General features: G+C 39.1%; 1 protein-coding gene across 2 annotated transcripts in view; it reads right to left on the reverse strand.

The window, feature by feature from the left end:
* NELL2 (neural EGFL like 2) overlaps positions 1-18,528 on the reverse strand; it is a 310,243-nt gene that overhangs the window by 89,709 nt on the left and 202,006 nt on the right. The window lies entirely within an intron of this gene.

An 18,528-nucleotide genomic window follows, 5' to 3' on the forward strand; every position in this document is an offset into this window, starting at 1 on the left:
GTCTTTCCTGTAGCATGAGAAGGGTGACAGAAAAGAATGTGAAAATGCATTGTTCCATGAATTGTGACCTCCAGAATAATGGAGTTGAAGCTTTGAGAGTGAGGTGCGGTTAACACCCACATCCACACTTGCAGGCACAAAGATGCATATGCAAACTTCAGGAGTAAGTTCCCTCCTTCTGCAAAGATAGTACCAGACTTCTCTTATTACCTAAGGCAAACTTGTTGTTATAATATGAACAAATATAAACTTTAAAATATACAATCAATATGATACTCCCTTCAACTGTGTGTTGCTTGATATTTTTAAAAGCAAGAAAGCATTTGATCACCCAGGACCCCTGGAATGGAGTCAGGACCAACATCATTTTCACCATTTTAAAGATGAGTTGGTGGTGGCTCAGCATTCTTAAGTAGCCTGCCCCAGTTCATAGGAACATTATAACTTCAGAACTGCAGCTCAGTGCTCAGCAAAAATGTAAATGTAAGGAATAAGTACAGGGGATACGAGAAAGAAAACTGATCTAACATCAAAATCAAGATGAGTAGAAATAAAATATAAGAAGTGAAAAATGCACACAAATTAGTTCAGTCATCCAAAATCCTTATTTATTACTTGGTCTCATGCAAATATTATTTTAAAATAATATTTTAAAATTAAAATTAAATCTATATATTTAATATTAATAGGCCTATATTGGATAAGCTATTAATTCACTATGATGGAACCAGAGATTTTCAACATATATCATCTCATGGCACACATAAACTAATTATTATAATTCTGACACAAAACAAAAGTACATTGTATTTTTTGCCAATCTGACAAAAAAATGGGTATCATTTTGATTCATTCTTCATGGATGGCTGTTGTCATGTTGGCTGTTGTCATTTTTCCATTTAACAATTTAAGGGAAAAGAGATCAATGCCCCTGACTAAATAAGTATTGCATGTTTTAAAAATTCTTCCAGCACACTGGTGAAAATCACTAATGTAAACCATCAAAGCAAAAATTACCTTTCATTTTAGAATTCTTTGTATTCTAGACAATATGTCACAATAGTACTATACCTGGAACTTTGGGGAAAAAATTTTTTTGGTATATACAGTTGAGATTAGACTTATTTCAACTAACAAAATAGAATTCTCTGTGTTTTGTTTTTTTAAAAAAAGATTAATATTTCAAAATATATCCTGTGTGACAAAAGCACAAAATTTTGACAATTTTAACTATAGCCCTGTAATAATCTTAGAGATTATTTCCTATAAGTTTTCACTGGAAAGAGTGATTTCAATCAGTAAGGTTTTATAATTGCATGAACAGATATTTATTTTATTCTCAAAATTTCTGGCTGACCTTTCCCAAATTGTATAAAGTCTCACTCTGATTATCTGGTGTCAGAACACTTAATAGTTTTTGTGAATCCACACATATTGATGACAGCTTAGTAAACAGCTGGATCACACAAGGTCACACACAGGTTTTTTAATTGGGACTACGCTTGGATCACCATAAAATTTCCAGGCACCATAACAGGCAGCCCCTCTACCTTGAGTTCAGCTGCCTGAAGCAAAATAAACCCACACCTGCTGCCAACTAGACCCCAGCACAACTCAAAGTGCAGCACTGCATCTCTAAGCTTCTACATGGACAGCCACAGGCCCTTTCAGACAGCTGCTGGTTGATTAGATGCTGCTTTCATCCCTATCTCGGTTGTCTTATTAGTTAGAAGGCATTCACTGGGTGGAGGTAGGGCCTAAAAAGATTCAGTTTAGTGATGAGTACGATAGTGTTCAATAAACATTAAATAATTACACAAGCTGGGATTTGTTTTGTTTTTTCTGTTGTCACTGACTCTCAGAGACACTGAAATGAGTGAGTGTGCTCTTAAACAATTCAAGGGTGAAGATAGTTTCCATGCTTTGAAATACATTGGCACCTTGACACATACTGTTCCCTATGCCTGATGTGCCTGCCCCATGATTCTCCTACCGCTTTGAAAGACATCACTAAAATGTCATGTTTTATGTGACTTATTCTCCCTCTCCTGAAGAGTTAGGGGCTGCTGCTGTCTGTTTTCCTGACCCCATATACAAAGCAATGTAATTATATTTTACTAGAAACCCGATGTATGGATTCTTGCACCGGTGAGGTCCCTCGGTGTGGCCTATGGGAACCAGCCAAACCGGCAAGTTGTGGGCCGTGAGGATGGGTAGGTCTTTGCCCATCCTCCACACACCAACCTGGCCCCACCCACCGCAGCCCCCAGTCCCCTGTCTGCTGGCAGCCCTGCTTCCACTACTACTGCTCCCATGTGCTGACAGCACCAGCTTCACTTGCACCTGCTGATGGTGCAGAGGGATTGGGGCCAATGCCAGCAGCAGATGCTGGCAGGGCAGGGGCTGGCACCTTCAACAGGTGCAAGCAGTGGCTGCTGCCCTGATCACCCCTCAGGAGCAGCGGGAGGCAGAGAGGCCCTCAGGGGCGATCAGGGCCAGCAGCCACCACTTACACCCACTGAGGGCTCAGAGAGATCAGGGCCAGCAGCGGGTGCAAGCAGTGGCTCTGGCACTGGCTGTAGGTGTGAGTAGGGCCAGAGCAACCAGTGGGTACAAGTGCTGGGTGAAACCACAGTGCATGTGAGCATAGAATTTTCAGTAACCACCAGAGGCTCACACTGATGACAGTGTCTGGCCACGCCTTGGTCTGGCACCCTCTGCTCACCTGCTCCACCATCCTGCCATGGCCAATGCCCACCACGTTCCACACTCTGCTGCCTGCTGCCAATGCCTGCCAAGTTCTGCACACACCCCCTGATGGTCAGAGTACGTGATAGCAGCTGGATGTTTCACCATTCTGTCTATTTGCATATTAGGGTTTTTTATAGATAGGTAGATAGATAGATAGATAGATAGATAGATAGATGGATAGATAGATAGATAGATAGATAGATATGTGTGTGTGTATATGTGAATGGCCATATACAATATATACTGAGTGGCCAGATTATTATGATCTCTGAACACATTATAATCTGGCCACTCATGCATCTGGCCTGGTGCATGTACATGAATTCGTGCATGGGTGGGGTCCAGACAGCCTGGTTTAAGGGAAGGAAACATGGGCAGTTGACCAGCCTGCCTGCTGGTCCAACTCCTGGTTGAGGGGACAATTTGCATATTAGCCTTTTATTATATAGGATATACACAGAGTGGCCAGATTATTATGCAAATGCTATATCCTATATAATAAAGAGCTCATATGCTAGTGGTCTTATGCCGTCATGCTGTGACGACCGATTAGCAGGAGGCTGCATGTGCAGTGAGGCGTGTGCAGGTGGCTGTGCAAGGAGTAGGGATGTGGGGTGCCTTCTCGCAATGGCGGGAGGCAGGAAGTGGGACGCCACCTCACGTGATTTTAATCATGCATTGGTCCTCTAGTCTAACAATAATACTTAACTAGTCACTAAGTTTCATTGATTAACTCCTAACCTGGGTGAGTTAATGTATGTAAAACCATTTTGAGACTCCACACCCAACACGTCATCGGTCATAAGAATATGTAGCCTGACCTAAATTGAGCTTTAAGTTTGGTATTAATATTGAGCCGTTTCCAGAATGAATGTACTCTCTAGAGTAGCACATGTTCTGATCAAGAATTTCACTATGATACAAAATGCAAATATTACAAAAATAGTAAAAAGTAATCATTTAAATACATCTATGTATCAATTAAATAGTTTTTTCTTCAATATCTATTGTATATTAGAATCTTCTTAAGATAAAATGTTAGTTATAAATAGTAGCTGTTCTAAAAAAAACGTATAGTTTGGTTGTAAAGATTAGACAAAAACACAAATTCCTTTGGTACTCACTTCATTATAAGAAATACTAAAATACTGGCTATTGTAGATTGTGCTGCTATGAACATAGGGGTGCATATATCCTTTCTGATTGGTGTTTCTAGTTTCTTGGGATGGTACATCTACACAATGGAATACTATGCTGCCATAAAAAAGAAGGAATTCTCATCATTTGCAGCAACCTGGATGGAATTGGAGAACATCATGCTGAGTGAAATAAGCCAATCAATGAAAGAGAAACACCACATGACCTCACTCATTTGTGGATGATAAAGAACATTATAAACTGATGAACCAAAAGATAGATATAGAGACAGTATATCAACAAGTAGACTGTCAAATTACAGCGAGGAGGGGAGGAAGATCTGGGAGAGATAATAGATCAACCAAAGGACTTTTATACATGCATATAAGTACAACCAATGGACACAAAACTCTGGGGAGGGAGGGGATGTGTGGGAGGGAAGGAGGGGGGCAAAAAAAAATCAATAAAATATATTAAAAAAAAAAAAGAAATACTAAAATAGTATTTTGTTTAAAGAGGGTTGCAAAGATCAAAGGTGAAAGTCATTGCTGGTTGAGTCAGGTGAGAATTCAAGAATTACTTGCCCTGGCTGGGTGGCTCAATTAGTTGGTATGTCGTCCCTTTGTTATGTGGATTCAATCTCCAGTATGGGAGGCAACTGATCAATGTTGATCTCTCTCTCTCTCTCTCTCTCTCTCTCTCTCTCTCTCTCTCTCTCTCTCTCTCTCTCTCTCTCTCTTCCTTTTTTTTTAAAAAATAGATAAAAATATATTCTTGGGTGAGGATTTAAGAAAAAAGTTATATTGTCTATACTGCTTCTTCTTCTCTGTCCAAATCTAGGAATGTTGGGAAAACAGCAGCTATTATAATATAACACACAGGTATACATTCTACAATGAAAGCTGCTTCACTTTTCCTGGCCAAAGAGGTTCCTGGAATATAGATATACATTGACTAAATTCTCTCTTCAATTGTGGCAGGATATGGTTCTAAACATAGCAACCAACTATCTCTGGTCTGAACTCTTATCTGATTATTAGGAACCTAAGAACAAGCTCCCACAGACTTAAGACTGAATAATCAAGAAGGCTCAAAGAAGTGTAGATTAAACTTGAGGAGCTTATAATAGCTATACATTTGGAATGGTGGTTTATCTCAAAGATGTTCAGCTGCTTAGTCATGTTCCCCTTCTATTGCTACAGATCAGAAATGCTGCCACGGACAGGTTTGTGTAGAAGCTTATCCATGAATTTCATTCACATGTGTCCCCACCAAAGTAAACATGTAGTTATCTGCACTGGCCTCTGGGGGGCATCAGAACAAGACAGCCCATGGGTCTGCAACCGAGACCTCTGATTTTATTCCATAAAGAATGGCAACTGTTGAGTCCTCAGCTGAAAGATGCCGTCTCTATTCTTATCAAGAAAACAACTCTTAGGACTTGTCCTCAGCTCCTTAGTACAGTCACACTCTACAGCAGAGCTTTTCAGAATGAGTACAAACTGAGTTTACAGAATGTCCTATATTACAACTCAACAATTCCTAGGTGGTGTGTGGGCCTATAAAAAGAACTGGAACTCTTTCCTCCCTTCTCCCTCTTACTTCCTCAGATACTTAGTGGTCTGGCACATGAAGACATAATGCCTGTTGCCACCAGCAACACAAATCCCTGCAACCAAAACATTGATGCCCTAATGATTACTGATTTTTAGGGAATACTGTTACAATTCATTAACTGGTTTAAAACGCCCTCTATGACTGTTCTGTTCTGGGACCCTAAGTAAATTGGAAGGATAAAGTAAAAAAATAAAATGAGAAAATGACACACTGTCTGAGTAAGCAATAGCAGGGAGGCAGAATGACACAGTATATATATTTGATTTCCAGACCAGCCTGATGTTAACTATCATTTTGTCCTAGTTCTGTGGCCAATCTTTCCAAGTCTAAAATGAGGAAATGAGGACTCATATTAGAAAGCTCTGTGAAGAATAAACTTCAATGATGGATGTAAAGACCCTGGCAAATAATAGGTACGAGATAAATACTAGCTACCTTCTCATCTACTTTATCTACACCCGTGGGGAAATTTGTTTTTGCCTTTACTAGCCACACAATATCCTCTTTTCTAATTTAGTCCTGTGGAGAAAACCTAAATGTCTCAGAGAATTTGGCCTCTTCCTAATCTTTCCCGAAATCGAATACATTTTGAACATTTTGCTGGTTTCTAAAATGCCATTACTTTCAGTGGTTACATCAAGAAAAAAATGACTGCCATCATACTTACTCATTCATTTTGTTTCTTATGGTTCCTTACTTACTCATTTTCTATTACAGAGAAAAAATCTATTTACTACAATGTCATTTTAACAGACATCTATTTTTAACACCATTAAAGTAGCTAGAAAATGATTCTTTCAACCTGCTCCAGGTCCTCATTAGCTGCAAACCCACTGAATCTTATTTTTAATACCTAAATATTTTTTGCTCGCGACTCAAGTTTCCTGTTCACTGACCATCCTGATTCAATACTTCTTGTTATTCTTCCATTTGTTTGGCAACTAGAAGTTGGTTCAGGATGCTTCCCTTGGACATGCCTGCTTTCCTTTCTTCTAGTCTTCCCACTGGTATGCTCAGCTTCCTGTCCTAATCCACGTCTGATCAAGAATTGTAACAACCAAAGCACATTCTCATTTCTTCTGAACCCTGACAGGCATCATATAAGGCAATTTAAATTCTGATTTTATGGTGGAAAAACTTTTGTTTTATTTTGTGTTTGTGAAATAAGTTTCTGTCTCAACACACTGTAGGGCAACAACATTCTTGTGACTGTCAGCTGGACGATTTACATTTACCCTCTGCAAGCCCACTCACTGCCAGGCTCCTGCTCCAAGAGTGCCATGCCCTGGGGGGTGCGAAGGATCCCGACTGGGGCTTGTGAGCATGGACTTTTGACCTAGTGGAGGGCCGGTGATGTGAACAGAGAACTGTGATAGACTGTAGAAGATGTTTAGTCCTCTAAAGAGAAAATAATAATAATAGTCACAACAATGGCAGCAGCTAATTCCCGAGTGCTCACTACATTCTACAGAATAGAGCACCAAGTGTTTTATATGCAACCCCCCCTCAGTGGTCACAAAAATCTTTTCAGGGAGGTGCTAGTATAATTCCTATTATACCAACGGGAACACAAAGCTTTCTTACAGCAAATACATATCTTGCCCAACGTCATATATATAGTTAGGAAGTGACAAGGCCAAAGTTTGCTTTCAGTGTTTTAAAAAACTATGATCTATAAGCAAAGAGGCTTAAACAGGAAGAGATGAGGACTGACAGGGGTCTGGGAAAGAATTATGTAGGAAACAAGCCAACCAAGTGGGTCTTGAAAGACAGCAATAGTTTTAACAGAAAAAAAAGGGGGGTGAAGATGGGAAAGAGCATCCCATGAAGAGAGAACACAGGTGCAAAGAGAAAAGCAAAGGGTTGGCAGGGCTATGCTGTTCTTGAGCTGGCCAAGGAGAAGAATGAAGGAAATAGTAACAGTAAGTGTGGGTGGGTTAAGGAACACAACATGATTTTGTCAGGTCAGTAATTAACACCACTTCCAGCTGTTCTATAAATTTATCAAGCGGCATGATAAAATTAGAGTTGGTTTTTGGGGAAATGAACAGCAATGTGCAGATGAGGAGAGACTAACTTTCCTCAGCAAAGTGGGTGTCCCATGTTAGCATTTCTCTGTCTTTTTGAATCTTTCTTCCCCCCTCCTTTTTAAAAAAAATATATATATATTTTATTGATTTTTTACAGAGAGGTAGAGAGAGGGATAGAGAGTTAGAAACATCAATGAGAGAGAATCATCTACCAACTGCGTCTTGCACACCCCCTACTGGGGATGTGCCCGTAACCAAGGTACATGCCCTTGACCGGAATGGAACCCGGGACCCTTAGGCCCGCAGGCTGATGCTCTATCCACTGAGCCAAACTGGTTTTGGCAAATCTTTCTCCCTTTTATTCTTCTCTCTTGAAGTCAGGATTAGATTATTATGGAGAATTGAGACTGTGGCGAAGCAAAGGGTTAAGGAGGAAGAGAAGGGAGAAGAGAAAGAGGAGAAGGGAAAGGGGAAGAAAGCAAATAGACAGACACCGAATGCCTATCACTGTGCTGAGTAATGTACGTGTGCAGCATAAGCAGTACTAGAAGACACTGGAAGAATAACTGAGAAGCTAGGACCAAAATCACAAGATTCAGATCCCTTTAAAGAAAGGATTATATATACTCCTTTTATAAATCCCAGTCCCAGTGCTTTTGTGGAATGAAACTGTGTTGAGTAGAGACCCCGAGGTAGGATGAACAAAGTGGTGGAGAAAGAGGGACAGATTTAGACACAGAACTGATGGTGCTACAATGAATCAATTTTTAAGCCAAGGAAAGAGGCTTTTAAAACAACTCAGGTTTCAAATCTGGGTGCCTGGGAAGTATGATGGTGAGTTGAATAGAAGTTAGAAGGCTTCTTAGTTTTAGGGATTTTGTTACTCTTGTTTTGGCTTGGATTGTTTTTTATGGCAAAGTAGACAATAGAATTAAGAAGTCAAAATATAAAAATAAAAATCATATAGGAAGTTGAATTTTTTCTACTGATGGTGACAATAAACTGAGTAAACACTCCCCATTCAAAACCTATGTTAGATAACTACCTAGAATGGTAAAACCTTGGATCTAATTCATCAATTGCCCTCAACATCCAATAGAATGACTGGAACAAAATTGGTGTCCACTGAATATTTGTTTAAGAATTAATCAATCACTAAAAAGTGTGTGTCTCAATCTAATATATAAAACATTCAGAGGGACCTGCTAATGCAAAATATTTGAGTTACTATAGTGACAATCTGACAATCAGACCATCTCTTGCATTCTCTCCCACTCCCCTCAGTGGCTATGGTGCTCTTTATTCAAATGCCTGCCCCATCTCCACTCCTTTGTTCTATCAACAACTTCACAAAACAACAACAACAAACAAACAAACCTTTCAGGTCATCAGGAAAGAAGATCCTCAGATTTCACATCCACAGATGAATTGACACCTAAATCTATGAGGCCTTTCTTCCTTTCCAGCCAGGAATGTGGGAGCCACCAAAGACTTCTTTGTCCTTCCTCCCACACACCACATTCAATTCATCTGGATTCTACTAGTGCTTCCTGGGCAGTTCTCATTTCCATTCCCCCATCTCTATCCCCTGTGCAACTGTTGTGCAACTACCCAAATCTAAAATATCTCTTTTGGATTACTGCATAGCCTCATGATGGCAACATTATGCCAGTTTTGTTCCATCCCCAAACAATTATCAGAACAAATGTGTTTTTTTGTTAATCCTTTCCCAAGGGTATTTTTTTCCATTGATTTTTTTAGAGAAAGTGAAAGGAAGGGGCAGAGACAGAGAGACAGAAACATCAACTTGAGAGATACACATTGATTGGTTGTCTCTCCCATGCGCCCTGACTGGGGCCAGGGATCAAGCCTGCAAACAAGGTACATACCCTTGACCAGAACTGAACCCAGAACTCCCAGTCCAAGGGCCAATGCTTTAACCCAGTGGTTGGCAAACACATTTGTCAACAGAGCGGCAAACCATGGCTTGAGAGCCGCAGATTGCAGACCACTACTCTAACCCCTAAACAAACTGGCTAGGGCTAGAATAACTTTTCAAATAAAATATGATTTCTTCTCTCTCTCTCCCCCCAATTTTCTCTTACCCTTTTTTTAAGGGACAGACTTTTGTTTTTATGTACCATCAAAGTATCGCTTACTCATGAAGACTTTCATTATGACCATTTGCTCTTACCAAACTGCATCATTTACAACTCCCCTAGTGAGTTATTTTATTCATATCATTTATTGAGTCTCTTCTAAAGGCCAAGTATCATACCAGCCAATCTCTGTATATTACATATGTGTGCCTGCTTTTTGCCCTTCCCCACTTTCTTCGTCTAACTCTTCTACTCCTTTCCCACTCAAATCAAGCAATGCCCTCTTCTTCAGAAAAATCTTCCTTAAAACTCTGTCTAATTTAGATGAGCCCCAGAGAGCCTGTAGAGCCTCGTGCTTAATTGCATCATAACATTTAAAAGCCAGAATGTGTAGCCAAGATTAAGGACTTGGGAGCCAGGCTACCTCAGTTCAAATCCTGATTCTGCCTTTTATTGGCTGTCAGATTGTGGGCAAAATTACTTAATCCCTCTAAATCACAGTTTTCTCCTCTGATAAATGGACCTACTAATAGCACAAGAATAAAATCTCCAGCAGGATCTGGGGCAGTGCTCAGTAATCAAACAAATATTTCTGTAGTAAGAGTATGACTATTCATAGCAAAGTGGAGAGAGATCAGCAATAGCATCACCTCAGATCAAACTTTGCTATCAAATGAATTTTAAAAATAAAATTTAAGCTGTCTGGAGTGTTCGGAGTTCAGAACTGCAGATAAGGGATTGTGTATCTGTATGTTTGTATAGAGTTGCAAGACTTAAATGAGGCAATGTCTGAAGAGCACTCAGAATAATCCTAGTGCAGGTGAATGCTCCACAATTTAGCATTACATAGCCCCATTACACTGTCAGGGACTGTTAATTCTTTTACCCACCCCCTCAGGACATGCCTTGAAACAGGGAATTTCTACTCCAGATCTTTGAATCCTCCATTACTGCCATAACACCTGACACATTTTAGGCACTTGTTAAATATGAACAAATGAATAATGGTCAGGCTTCAATCTGTAGAAAATCAAAAGTTTACATGTCTCCAAGTGTTAAACATCTGGAGTTTATTGTACTCATCAAAAATCCATGCAACAAACCTGAGAGTTTACATTTAGAGCAGTACCTGTGCATTGCTTAAGAGATCGTGATGGTTAACTTCACCAAGACAAAAGTTCAGGGTTGCTGCTGTGATGTTTTCATGTTAGTGCTGCCCCTAAATTTAGTAAGCGACATGTTTTTCCATTTGCTGACATTTATTTGAAAGAAGGGAAAGGCTTTCACCAAGCTATTAAAAAACCTCTCTTGGTGAATAAAATCACCCTTACCTAACCCCATGTGATCTGTTTTTTCATTGACAGTTCTGAGGCCTGCCTGCTTTAATATCTGCAAAAACTAAGACCAGAGAAACTGGCATTGACCCATGAACCAGGAGGCCATGGTTTGATTCCTGGTCAGGGTACATGCTCGATCCCCATTGGGGACCATGCAGGAGGCAACCAATCGATTATCTCTCATCATTTACATTTCTGTCTCTCCATCTCTCTTTCTGTCTCTGAGATCAATAAAAACATATTAAAATTTTTTTAAAGTTAGACCAGAGAGAACAGTCAACAAACTACACCAGTAAAAACTATCATAAGATCAAATGCAATATAAAAGGGAACTTCTGAAATATACAATTATCCAAGAAAAAAACCCCCACAGTATTCAAACCCAGTCTTCTGAATGCATTTTAGAAGGTTTCCACACTTGAAGCAGACACTATCTTTTGCCTTCCAATTTACAGAAAATAAAATGATTTCTCAGATTTTAAAGGCTTGGGACTATGGGGCAAGGGATACCATTAACTTTTTCACTTTGGGACTTCATTTTATTTTATTTTTATTTTTTAATTAAAATTTATTTTTAAATTACATTTTACATTCAATATTATTCTGTATTATTTTCAAGTACATGGCATAGTGGTTAGACAATCTTTACAAAGTGTCCCCCACTCACCCATATTTCCAGTATCCACCAGGCACCATACATACTTATCACAATATTATTGACTATATTCTTGATAGTTGTACTTTACAACCCATGAATATTTTTTAATATATTTTATTGATATTTTACAGAGAGGAAGGGAGAGGAATAGAAAGTCAGAAACATCAATGAGAGAGAAACATTGATCAGCTGCCTCTTGCACACCTCCCCCCCTGGGGATGTGCCCGCAACCAAGGTATAATACATGCCCTTGACCGAAATCGAAGCCAGGACCCTTCAGTCTGCAGGCTGACGCTCTATCCACAGAGCCAAACCTGTTTTGGCCCATGAATATTTTTTAACTACCAATTTGTACTTCTTAATGTTTTTATCATTTTCACCTGTCCTCCAACCCCCATCCTTTCTGGCAACCATCAATCTGTTTTCTTTGTCTATGAATCTGTCTCAATTTTGTTTGTTCATTTATTTTGTTCTTTAGATTACCTATATATGTGAAAGTTAATTTTAAAAATGAGGATCATTACAGAATTCATCTCTTTTAGAGCATGTTATTTGAGTTTCTATCACACAAAATATAAGATACAAGACTATTTTCTATTCCTAATTACATATTCTTCTTTAATATCCTTGATACATAGATAGATAGATAGATAGATAGATAGATAGATAGATGTCCATATATACATATGTATATCTTTTGTGCACTTTTATTTTATACTTTTGTGTTTACTGTGTGCTTCAGAGAATTTAATTTACCTCTGACATTTTAAAACTAATATCCTTTAATATTTGTTTGCAATGTGTTTATTGGTTTTATAAATGTGTTCAGTTCTGTTATGCTTATGTAAGACTCATGATTGTTAGATAAATAAGGCAGAATCTTTGCCCTTAAGATATTTATAGATGTTGTTTTACATAAAATAATAAACATAAGTGTTTATTTGTGTGGATATATATATATATATGCATTTGTATGAAGGAATTATATGTGTGCATACATATATAGACCTCAATATATATATATATATATACATATATATATATATATATACATATATATATATATATATATATATTGCATATGGATTAGGTATATATAGGTTTTAGGTAACAAGTTGGTGATGAATTTGCACCTGTGTTTTGTTTAGTTCTGGAGTGGTAGGAATCAATTTAAGAGTACAATAAAACTTTTTTTTTTCCACTTAGAAAGCCATCTCTTTTAAAATCTAAAAAAGATTTTCTCTTCTGATGATATGGTTAGAGTGCCTCTTCCTTTTATATAATATATGATTTTCAAGAATTTGAAATGATTTTTATTCTACACCTCATTTCGAACCACTCACTTTTACGTGATGAGTTTCCTTCAAAGGGAGCAATTCTGTTCTCACTGTTTCTCACAGAGAGCAGTGCTTGCCCCAGGAATCACAGGAGCTTGAGAAAGACTTTAATCTGCCAACTCATCATTCACTTTCCCTGAATCCGGATCACCCACCTCAGGGAGCTGACAACTCTTCGTCCCTTCTCCCCACTCTCTGTCCCTAAGCCTTTGGCCTCGGGATCCCAATCAGATTGCTGCTTGAATGTGAACAGAAGTCAAGATGAGATGTATAGCTTGAGGAACAGTGGAATAACAACAAATGGGGATGGACTGTGGTCCTAACTACCTTTACTTTCCCTCCTCATTTCACTACTGGCCTTCTTACATCTCAGCTTCTTGCCCTTGTTTCTGGATTGCAAGCTGTATTGACACTCCTTTCCAATTCACTCATTTTGCTTTTATTATTCCACACTATCAATTACATTTAAAAAAAACAATAACTTATAATCTTCTTCTCGATTTCAAGTACATACTTTAATTATAATCAGCAATGTCCTGGAGGAATTGCTCTGGGGAAAATACCTGCTTTTTGTACTCCCTGCTCTTATCCCACCTTCCTCCTTTCTCTGGGGCCCAGGTCTTCTACAACTGGCACCTAAGTGCATTGAAAGCCTCCCTCGTTCAGTGCGACTTAAGTGTGTTCCACATGTCTACCCATGAGTGATAAAGTCTATTCACTCCTTCAGGATGTACCTTGAAGGTAAAGGGGACAAAAGGAGGGAGGCAGGAAGGTGACCTGGGGAAGATCTGCAGCCACCAAGGAACGGCTGGCAGCACTGCCTGCTGGGTCTCTGCGGCAGACTGACCACTTCTTCACTGGCTGGTCCTGCTCCGCTGGGTGCCAATCTGGCCTCTGTGCTCTCCATCCTTCATCCCAATCCACTGAGCCTCAAGACCAAGCGATAAACTAAATGTAATGGACTGACTGCTTGTGTCTACCCATATCCATATTAGGTTGAAGCCTAATCTCCCATGTGGTGGTATTTAGAGGTGGGCCCTGTGGGAAGTGATTAATCATGAGAGTTTAGCCCACATGAATGGGGTCAGAGCCTCTGTGAAAGGGACCCCTGTCCTCCTTGTGAGGACACAGGGAGAAGACTGTGTCTGAACCAGGAATTAGTGTCTCTCGCCAAATCTGCCAGTGCCTTGATCTTGACCTTCCAGCCTCCAAACTGTGAGAAATAAATGTTTGTTGCTTAAGCCCCCTCTCCCCCGCCCCCCTGCAGTCTATGGCATTTTTGTTACAGCAGCCCGAACAGACTGAGACACTAAATCAAAATGAGTATTTAGAAAAGTGGACTCTGACCATTCTTACAAGTCCCAGAGCTGGGCAACACAAAATGATGCGATCATGATTGCAAACAGAATTCTCTAGAAGAGACAGTGGAAATGATTTAATTATATATATATATATATGAATAACTGAACATTAGGAAAAGTACAATACTGATGTTCATCACGGATTTATTCTGGAAACAGAAAGTGTGAACGCACAGAGATTGATTTGTCATCTTCCTCTAAATCCCCATTCGCTCTGCCGCTACCTCACCATTTTCATGGCTCAGCATCTTTGCCCAACTAATGTGTGTCCTCTGCTTGCCCTGCCCCCTCCATCATAGTACGGAGCACCCTGCATCACAGCTCTCAACCTGCTGAGGGATCTTCGCTTCTAGGTTGTGATCTCCTTGAGGACCAGGAGGATGCATTTTGCTGTTATACCCCAATTTACATAACAACGAATGGTTAAAGTGCAGGGAGCCCTGCCATGTTGATCACCAACCACCTCCCTAGCCACCCAAGACATCAAGGTAAAGAGAGAATGTAGTTCTGAGGGGTAAAGGCAGCCTTAGGAGGAGAGCCTCGCCCCCTAGTCAAGCCTGTGATCACCGCCACACCTCCTGCAGGTACCCCGGTTATGAACCGAGTGTTTGGCAGAGTGCCCGGCCACAAGTTAATGCCCCATTTATGTTTGTTGACTGAATGTTTTCATGCATTTAAAAAGTAAATCAGTTTCGCATGATATGCCAAGAGAAGCAAAATTTCCCTCTAAAATGTTATAAGAAGCTTCTGGCCTGGGTGCTGAATATGGGCAACGAAAGGCTTTTCTTCAGGTCTAATTGGATTTATGCTCCCGAACTCTCCCCTTTAGACCCCTATTCAACTATTTTAGAGGGGAAAAATAGCTAGGATAGTATTCACATTTCTGTGTTTAATCAAATCTAGCAGTACATTATTATATCTCAAAATCTTTCCTGAATTGGGTTGAAAAACTCAAGCATGCTCACACAAAGAAAATTAGCATTTTTTCTCTCCTTTGTGAATACTTCTGCCACTTCTACATTATCTAAGGAAAATTGAAACTCAAAGGTAATTAAAAACATCAAAAGAATCTCAATTGTAATCATTATTTTCCTCTAATACCTCTTCAAAAAAAAAAATGTCCCCGTTAAGTACACAATTTTTTAAAAGTGGACATGAATGCCTGGCCAGGGTGGCCCAGTGGTTGAATGTTGACCAATGAACCAAGAGGTCATGGATTCAATTCCCAGTCAGGGCACACACCTGGGTTTCTGGCTAAATCTCCAGTAGGGGGTGTGCAGGAGGAAGCTGATTGGTGTTTCTCTCTCATTAATATTTCTATCTTTATATCTCTCTCTTCCCCTCTGTCTAAAATCAATAAAAACATGTTTTAAAAAATGGATAAATAAAAATGGCCATACGTATACCAAGATAGTTGAATCTATTCTGTTAAAGTGCAAACGTAGCTCCTTATAGCCTTCTTATTTCATACACGGGCAGAATGATCCTTTTGAAATTTAAACTAGATCATGGCATCTCTCGGCTTTCAACAGTTCCCTGGACTCTACATTTTGGATAAAATCCACAGTCCTTGCCATGGCCTCAGTGTGGCCCCACAAAGTCACCTTCTACTCCTCTCCTCCTCCCGCTACACTGGCCTCTCTTGTCCTTTTCAACAGACAAAACATTTTGCTGTTCCTTCCTCTTGAGATGCTTAACCCATTTTTTCATGGTTCACTTGCTCACTTATTCCAGGCCTCTGCTCTGTCTCAGACCTCTTCCTCACCTAAGTTCCTTCTCCACAGCATCTTCCTCCAGATAACATTAAACGATATAAAATGGCTTACTCATGTATTGATGGTCTATCTTCTTCATTAGAATAGAAATTTCATAAGGGCTGAAACCCTACTTTGGTAGCTGGTGTATATATAGCTCCTATAAGAGTTTATTCTCAATAGAAACAGAATTTTTCAAAGGAAATTGAGCTTCAGAGACTGTACCCTTCACCAATTTTTTTTATTAACCACAGGGAGAAACTGAGGCTCAAGAAGATTAAGTGACTAATTCAACATCACAGTTAATAAATAGCAGAATTAGATCTTAGTTGTATTTACTTCCAACCTAGTAGCCTTTGATGATAAAAAACAAACATGAAGAAGATAAATGCACATGTTAACTTTCAACTTTATAGCAATTTATACCTTTTGTTTTCTAGAAAAGTCTATAAAAGCTACAATAGTTTTAACTTTAGTTTATTTTTGTTTTCCCTTCATTCACCAGGCGTGAGTCCTGGTGTGATTTTGTAAATCCCCAGAACGTGAAAGCTAACAGGTGTGACAGCTGCTCTGTCCCCTGTTCCTCATAGTCAGTGGTCTGTAACAGGGGAATGACACAATTACCTGCTGTAATCACTGCTGCTGACTACACCGTCTCCCCGGTGACCACTTTATGAAATTCAGAACTGTTTTTCTTGTCAATCCACTAAAAATATCTGCCTACAGATTTTGAGCAGTATCTCTCTAAATAAATATTTAAAAATTAAAGCCCAAATTTAAATAGACATTTATTACTTAGCAAATTCAAGTAGTATGTATCCATTCTGTTTTGGCATAATCTTTTTGCATTGAAATGTAAAGCTTTTTAATAAAGTTTTGTTTTAAATCAAGAATGTGTCCTCACTAGTTATAATGATATGCAGACTACTTCATAGGAAAGCAGATGTCAAGAGACAAATGAATAAAGCATCCGCCCAAATCCTAGTCCTGAGTGATGTGCTGTACACCAAATTTAATACTTATCTCTTTTCAACTGTAAAGACCCTTGAGAATACATATAGACATAAACAATTGTCATAGTTGATTGCTCTAGTGTGTCTGCCCACCAAAATCCTTCACAAATTACAGGTAGGCTGTCAGGATAAAAAGTAAAAATGCACAGGGACATCCTTGCCACTGATATAACTTAACCCCAACTCCCTCTCTCCCCCCTTTTTTTTGTAAAAGACAGTTATCAAATTCCCAATTTAAGACTTGGATTAGCACATTGTGTAGTTTAAACATAGTATTAAAAAGCGGAAAAAGTAGTAGAAACTCTTTTTGCAAACAGGTTCAAAGAACACACTTTTTTCTCCCAATAAATAACACCAATATATTAATAGAAGTATATTAGCAACCAAATGATTTTGACTTTGCACGTAAGTAGTTCTTGCTCTAATATATTGCTGGAAACCATACCAAAAGGCTAATTATCTTTAAATGGAACTAATCATGTCCTTATTGGGTTACATGTTCTAACATATAATAGTTTGGCATCAGCAGCAGAAACTGATGAATAAATGGGTGAGATCAAAAGCAAAGTACATGCACTTGCTAATCAGTGAAACACAGAGATGAGAAAATAGGGCTGATAGGCAATTCAAGGACACAGTAACTGGAAACAGAGTTCCTCGTTGCATAGGGACTCAACAGAGTTGCACCCTTCGTAACTTTTTAATTTGATGTTCTTTTTTCTCTGTAAAAAAAAATTAGGGTGAAGAATTGCTATCCAAATATCAAGATGGAAGTGCCATATGAATATTCAGAAAGATAAGTAAAGATAAGAGTACAATCTTGGCATACACTTTCTATCTTAATGTAGTAAGAGGAGACCATTTTACATTTCAAAACATAACAGCATGCAAGGTTAAATAATGTAATGAGTATTGTAGTATCACTTTTGGGAGTGAAAGTAATGGTAAATCAGTAAATTGTCTCTGAAGGCTTACACTTGTAGTCATCCCATGGTTGCTAGAAAACTGCAGCAGACCCACTCATACATAGAGAATAGCAAACCACTTAGCCACTTGCAATGTGACACAATCCAAGTCAAAATGTGGTCTTTTGCAATCTGAGATTGGGAGGATTAAATAAACAAACAGACAAAACAGAATCAAACTCAGAGATACAGAGGACAGACTGATGGCTGCCAGAGGGGAGGGAGTTTAGGGAACAGGATGGAAAAGGTGAAGGGATTGAGAAGTACAGATTGGCAGTTATAAAATAGTCATGGGGATTTAAAGAACAGAAGAGAATATACAGTCAATAAATGAGATTAGGCAATATAGTCAACAGTTGTTAGTTATGGACAGTAACTATGTATGGTGCCAGTTGATTACTGGAAATATCAGGGGGACAGTTCGTAAAGTGCTATATGGCTGTCTGGCCACTATGCTGTACACTTGAAA

Source organism: Pipistrellus kuhlii, unplaced genomic scaffold (assembly GCF_014108245.1).
Source record: "Pipistrellus kuhlii isolate mPipKuh1 unplaced genomic scaffold, mPipKuh1.p scaffold_m20_p_3, whole genome shotgun sequence".
In the NCBI taxonomy this organism is placed as follows: Eukaryota; Metazoa; Chordata; class Mammalia; order Chiroptera; family Vespertilionidae; genus Pipistrellus; species Pipistrellus kuhlii.